The 6852-nt window shown below is 31.0% G+C and overlaps 1 pseudogene; it reads left to right on the top strand.

The window, feature by feature from the left end:
- The first annotated feature begins 315 nt into the window (after positions 1 to 315).
- On the top strand, positions 316 to 4204 carry LOC128185744 (perlucin-like protein; annotated as a pseudogene).
- Positions 4205 to 6852: the final 2648 nt, after the last annotated feature.

Here is a 6852-nt window from a genome sequence, read left to right as displayed (position 1 = left end):
TTGTTAATTATATTGATTCAACAAATTACTTTCAACAAGTAAAGCGATTTATACATATACCCCCAAAAATCTTTGTTTTTTGAACAAGGCAATAGTTTGTATACTCTCGTATAGAATGTGCAATGTCAATTATTTGCTAATAATGAAGTCAATAGCTGTAGTTTGTCTAGTTTTCTTACATGTCAAAACCAAATGCAAATTTACTCAACATGTATTTGATTTGGTTTTGCAAATATATCTACGTTTTGAATATGAACTAAATGTCACAGGATATGTGTGATCTTGAGGTAACAATTCTGATCAGTTCATGTACATTAAAGATTAGACATTGAATTCATTGTCTATCTGATAAGGTGGCAATGCAAAACAAACTTCCTATCTGAGAAATGAGGACCATTTGTTTTATTTCCGCCCTTCTTCCATTCATTCAAAGTAAGTTTGTATGTACGTTTAATGAGAATCACGAGAAATATCCGTAGAATTGAAATTAAATAATTTCGTTTATTAAGTTATGACTTTCAATCTAATTTGTAATGTCTTCAATTGAGAAATTCGTTTCAGTTTTCGACGGTCGTATGTAATATGAGCTCAAATGTATAACCAAGCTTATACAAGTCTTCGCATTTCTATAATTCAGAGCGATAAAGATTCTAAGATCATAATACTATTCTATCTTTAGTATGTCAGACTAGGACGTTTTTATCTAGTGCAATATATCTACAAGGAAATGTCAATGCCCGAGAGAGAAGCATAATGAACATGGTCTTGCAAAAATGTATCTTTATATGGTAGACAAAAATATCGACATATTCAACTTTTTTAACTATAGTCTGTCCCAAGTTAATAGTTCCATCACTTTTTGATGGTTTTTAATAAAAATGCATATAACTGCGAAGAAATACGTTGAAATTGATAAAAAGGAAAATATCCAAGATATCTTCATTGACACATTATCATATTTCACTCATAAAACTTCACAGGTTCTTACGGAAATTTAAAATGGGAAATGATTATATCTTTTCGCGATTCGGAATTCGCACGGAATACCTCGCACAATTTTTTACAACGTTTTCACCCGGGCTATTTCATGGCTGATGCAATGCAAAATCCCCGTAGACTTTCTATTTCTGGTTGTGTATTGAAACCTGAAACGGTAGAGGGGTCGTTTCAAAACAGATAACCTGGACATTTTTCATATTAGTGGATGAAATTAGTTTGAGCACAGAGGTATTTTTGATTATCGAAATATCAAGCAAGCAAAAAGTGGTGGAAGCAAAAACTCGGGACAGAGTATAAATGTAAAAAAGGAGTAAAGATATCAGTCTTAATATAAAAGGAGGTCAAAGATCCCAAAAGGTAAAAGAGTTCTCCACTTTTTTTAATGTGATTTGAAGGAAACATTGGGTCTTTCATGACAGTAGTTAACAAAAACTAATTCGCAAAAGACGGTTTCAATGATTGATGGCCTAGGAATAATGGATATAATAAACAATATAGTCTAAAGGATCACTCTTATATCAATTTAAAAAAAGGTATACTTTCATTCACACGTTACACATGTATTAGGTTTTTTTTTCTTTTTGGATGCTTTGTTTAGCATAGTCTGTTTTCACTTCAAGCTTTTTCAAAAAGTGACGTAAGGCCATACTGATTCTAGACGTTTTCATTAAACTTGATTAATCACTGCTATCATTGTTAATTTCATTGAAAGGTGTTTGGTCCGTGGGATGTCCAAACCACTGGAAAAGGCACGGGAATTCCTGTTACCTCTTTATACAGGATGTTCCAGAGGACTTCATCGAAGCCGGGGTATGACAATTTATATAGTGATCTCCTGTTCTCGGAAATTTAAGATATAAAGTTGGCATAAATTAGCTCTTGGATATGCATTATGGCTACCAATGAATTTGTGCTTTAAAAAAGGGAGCAATTAATGCAGCCCATCCAGAATGCGCAAGATTATTTGTTTTATATATGGAAGGTTTTTCATTACTTTTTTTATTATCTTCCTTTTTTATCTCTGGGTAAGTAATATGTTATTTTCACGTCTGCAAAAACATATGTAATTATAATTTGTAGTCATTTTGTGAAAGAAGAAATTCAAAGCTCGTAGAAATCGAAACTGCTGATGAAAATAACTTTTTGCGAGTACAGATTCTTGGTACACATCCACAAGGTAAGTTTATTGAAAGAGACAGCGAGAGGAAGATTTATGAAAGATAATTATATTGACATAATCAATGTAGGGAAATGTCGCCATAAAAGTAAATAAAAGTTTGTACTTCTTGTACATCACCAAATATATGTTATTTTTTATCGGATAAGCTAAAACAGTCAAAGAAAACACAGTTAAATTGATTCGAATTTGATTTAACCCTCCCAGTCACAACCGGAAGTGACGGTTGACAAAATAAAACCCGTGAAACAGATCTTGAATCAAATTGTTATCATCGGAAAAGTTTTTATCTTGATCTTTTACAGTTTCTGACATCTCGCGAGTCCAAAATGTGTTTTTAAAAAAGCTATTTGAGATATCCAACCGGAATTAGAATGTTTTTGTTTATTTGGAATGGCATACATGAAATATTCTATTATAATTCATTCTATGTAAAATAAATTTAATACGTAACAAATAATTTTTGAATTACTTTTGATGACGACTGGAAGTTACGACGAACATAACAAAAGTTTAATGAAGCATTGAATCATAACAAATGTTTAATTAAGCATTGAATCATGATTTTTTTAAAGATACAGTCTCATAACAGCAGCGGTGTGTGCATACAAATTAAGTAATGAAAATCTGTATGCACATATCGCTGCAGTTATGAGACTGTATCTTTCAAAACATCATGATTCAGTGTTTATATTTACATTTTCTTATCGTCTTGCCTTGTCTGCAAATACGATTTTTACCTTTAAAATCTTATCTTATCTTATCCTATGCGTAAGTTCATATTAAAAGAGCCACTGTAACAGCCACAAGCGTGAAGTTTGATTTTCGCTTGCGACGCTGCAGTTTACAGCGTTCAACGTTTGTGACGCCATCATTAAACTCGTCATTTTAACCTTTGAGTACCCTGTGTGTGTTCCAGTGTTATAACTGCCGTAGCTTTTAACACACTTTACAAACAAAAAACATGTGGAATGTAAATATACGCATTTACAACTATAGGTGTTTCAAGTTTGAATGTTCAAGTTTCTACCATTTGTGAGATCTCTAGGTGACAGTATATTTGCCGCAGAACATAAAACTGACGACTGGAAATGAATTTTGAAAGAAAAAAAAAACACCTCGATATAAAATTGTTTTTTTTTTTTCATTCTTGAAAATTTTCAAGAAAATCTATCGAGTCATCTCTGAAATATTCTGCCGACGAAAAAAAGGGAGAATAAATAACGAGAAAAAAAAAGACATTATACAATCACTATAAGGTCTTTTGTTAGAAAACGGAAGACCTTAATAATATTTGTTAAGAAAAACTTTTATAAAGATTGATGATAAAAAAAATGTTTAGCTGTTTGATCAACCAACTTTAATATTGAACATTAGCATCGGGTAGGGTTATTTGGTGCCAATTTGATAATAATAACTTGATAAACACAGCATTACCTTTCGTAGAGGGTTACTGGATTTGACTGTCAGACATCGTGTTTGAGGGGGACTGGGTGTGGACCTCGTCACAGAATTCTGCTTCCTTTACTGACTGGTCCCCCACTAGTCCGGATAATGCTGGAAATCATCAAGATTGTGCCATGTTTTGGGTACCCGATCATTTCCATTGGAATGACCATTACTGTACAGTAAAGGCAGGGTACATCTGTGAGATGGAGTAAGTGAATTTTTTTCCATATTTAAAAGAAGACATTTTCATTTCAATAGCGTGTGAATTGTTTGTAATCTATGTTAAAAGTTATTGTTTCAGTTTTAATGTAGGGTTTCAGGTTTTAAGTACGCTTTAATATTAACAACAGAGCTGTGATTGGTCTCTTAGTTACATTCTTTTGTAAATTAAATTTGAATGTTTTTATCATTACAGTGCAGAAAGCGAACCAGTAGACGTAATAGGATAAACACAGCTAAACGTCATCCCGTTTCTTCAGAAAGTACTCAGAATAACAATTGGGGTGTCTATGTTGTGGTTCTTTGTAACATTACGCCACCAGGCGGCTGGATGAAAATAAAAAATATGAAAATGATAAATCGTCTTTTATTCCCGTAAGGTAACTTTATGAAAATTTCAAATATAATAAAAACGAGGAATTAGTGTATATCATTCCTAGTCCATGTCTTTGTGATTCTAACAAAAATTCGGTACCAATGAAACTTGCTTTAAAAAAGATAAAGTAATTTCTTTTAAAAATGAACATGATTTACACTTACCTATAGTAGTACGACAATATCTTATTAATTAGTCCTAAGTATAATCTAGTACAAATCTACGCCTGTCTTTAACACTATCGCTTCATATATTTAATTTTATTGAGACGGTGAATGTTATGAACATGCGAGGATAAGATTCCTTGAGTTTCTGTCTGTGAACCAAATGAATTAAAATTCATTTGCTTTCTTTATCTTTTGTCAACTTTTTATGGTAGCCCTAAATTGTAATCTTGTGATTGTATTGTAGCTAGTGCAAATATCGAAACTATTCTAATCTTTGTTAATTTTTCAAGGACGGAGCGTTTTTGTTCAAATCTCATAGCATACCATAGCATGGCATACAATATCATTAAGCCCTTCATTTCAATTTCTCATAGCATAGCATACAAATCTCATAGCATAGCATACAAATCTCATACCATATCATAAAAATCGCATAGCATAGCATAAAATTGTAAAAGATATGCATGAAATAACTGTATTTGTCGAAAATTTATTTTATTAACAAACCTTTTATATATAATACACTAGTTTTATGAATATATTCAAGTACATGTATTTACATGTCTTATATCACTTTGTTGGAATGTCCGTTGAATGTCTCTAATTCTTTAATTGCAAACAAAAGTAATTTTGCTCTTTATAAATACACGTTCTAAGCATATTTCTGTTAAATAAAAATTGGAACAATTGGTTGGGTTTTATACATTTTAGTGATTTTTAAAATTTCTTATTTTTGTTCTCACCTTTAACTAATGTAGCATTTTGAAATAGATAGCTGGCGTTGGAAAATATTAAGCAGGAGTTGTTTCCCATTTGATTTAATTCAACAACGCCTTAAGAATTATTCAACAACATTCAACTTGTCCCACTGGAAATTTTGAGGTGTATCGATCTGGTTTTAATGATACATACACAATTGTAAGAACCTAATTCAATTTGATATTGATTATCTCTTGTATGTTTATGACATATTCTTTGGAACTAATTGCTAAAAGGGAAAAATGCAATGTCATATGAAAATTGTCTTTGCAAGGAAACTTCAGAATAATGATGTCGACGTATGAAAACATCCTCAGAATGAATTCCATTAGATTTATTATCAATTTATTCATGTCTCTTATTTTACGAATCATCCTTATTATCGAAATTTATCTATCTCTCTTGCATTAAAAATCTGTTATGTCCATTGTGTACTAGTATTCGTGACATATCCTAAGACACTAGATTTCTCCGAGATATGGGAAAAGAAACATCCTATTTTTATACTGTTGCCTTTTGTTATAACAAAAGCTATTTTAGATATAATTAGGTTTTCATTTCAAAAAATGATACACCCTTTATAATTTATTTTCATGAAGTGGGTAACCTTAATACCTATGGTAATTACGTTGTTCTGAAAACGAAATCTTCCTTAAAAATCATCACATTATATTGGAATTTATGTTATATCTAACGATTCGACGTTATTCTGTCTTTTTCTGATTATGATAGTTTGTATGGATAACTAGGATTAAACTTTTTATTGAAGGATATCACTTCAAACTGAAAGTAATATCAAGCAATGTTTATAGATATATTTTCATCAATAAGTCGTTCCTGCAAGTCACTCTAAAGATGTGTTATTGGCCTACGGTATGAATATACGGTATATATCTATATACATTCTTTTTACATAGATGATATATATGTTATTGATGTTCTGTAAGTATGATATTCATCAATGAATATTACTTGGTGGTGGTACTAATAATTTACCACATCTTAAAATGTACTAAACTTTAAATACAATTTGAGTTATAATACGATTATGTGTCATTATGGTTAAAATGTTGGTTTCCTAACTTTAGTCCATTTAATAAAAACAAGATTTTTTAAACTTTAATATAAGTTTAATTAATATAAATGTTGAAAACTTATTTCGTTTCAGAAATTAACACCCTATTGATATATTTATTTCGGTAGGAGTCCAATCTCGTACAAAAATTAAAATGTGTATCAATTTCAATATACAGATGATATTTACAAGTATTTTTTACCTGCATTTTAGGTAATTAATTACTTATGTATAAGTAACTCCATTTAGATGCAAAGGTGAAGGTCGGACATGCGCAATGTAAGAGGGCTGAAGAAGGTCGTGACCTAGAGGATTTTCTAGTCGAAATACATTATATCCTAATATTCAAATATGCATCAATTGACCATATTTCTTTCTTATCCTAGGCCTAAACGTGTCAAAAATAACAGCATTCGAAAAGAACTATAAGTATTTATAAACACTGACAAAAAGTCACTATGATTTTTATATGTAGATATGAAGGAATGGGGATGCTGGCAAAGTGATATCACCAAACGTAACATATAGTAATTCTTCGGGAAAGGTTTTAATTTTTTACCTACATATTTCTACGTTCAAATGTACATGGCTTTAAAGAGCCAAGTAATAATCCGTGGGACGTGGTTTAAAT

This window comes from Crassostrea angulata, chromosome 5 (genome assembly GCF_025612915.1).
Source record: "Crassostrea angulata isolate pt1a10 chromosome 5, ASM2561291v2, whole genome shotgun sequence".
Lineage (NCBI taxonomy): Eukaryota > Metazoa > Mollusca > Bivalvia > Ostreida > Ostreidae > Magallana > Magallana angulata.
This window is presented reverse-complemented; position numbering and strand designations above follow the sequence as displayed.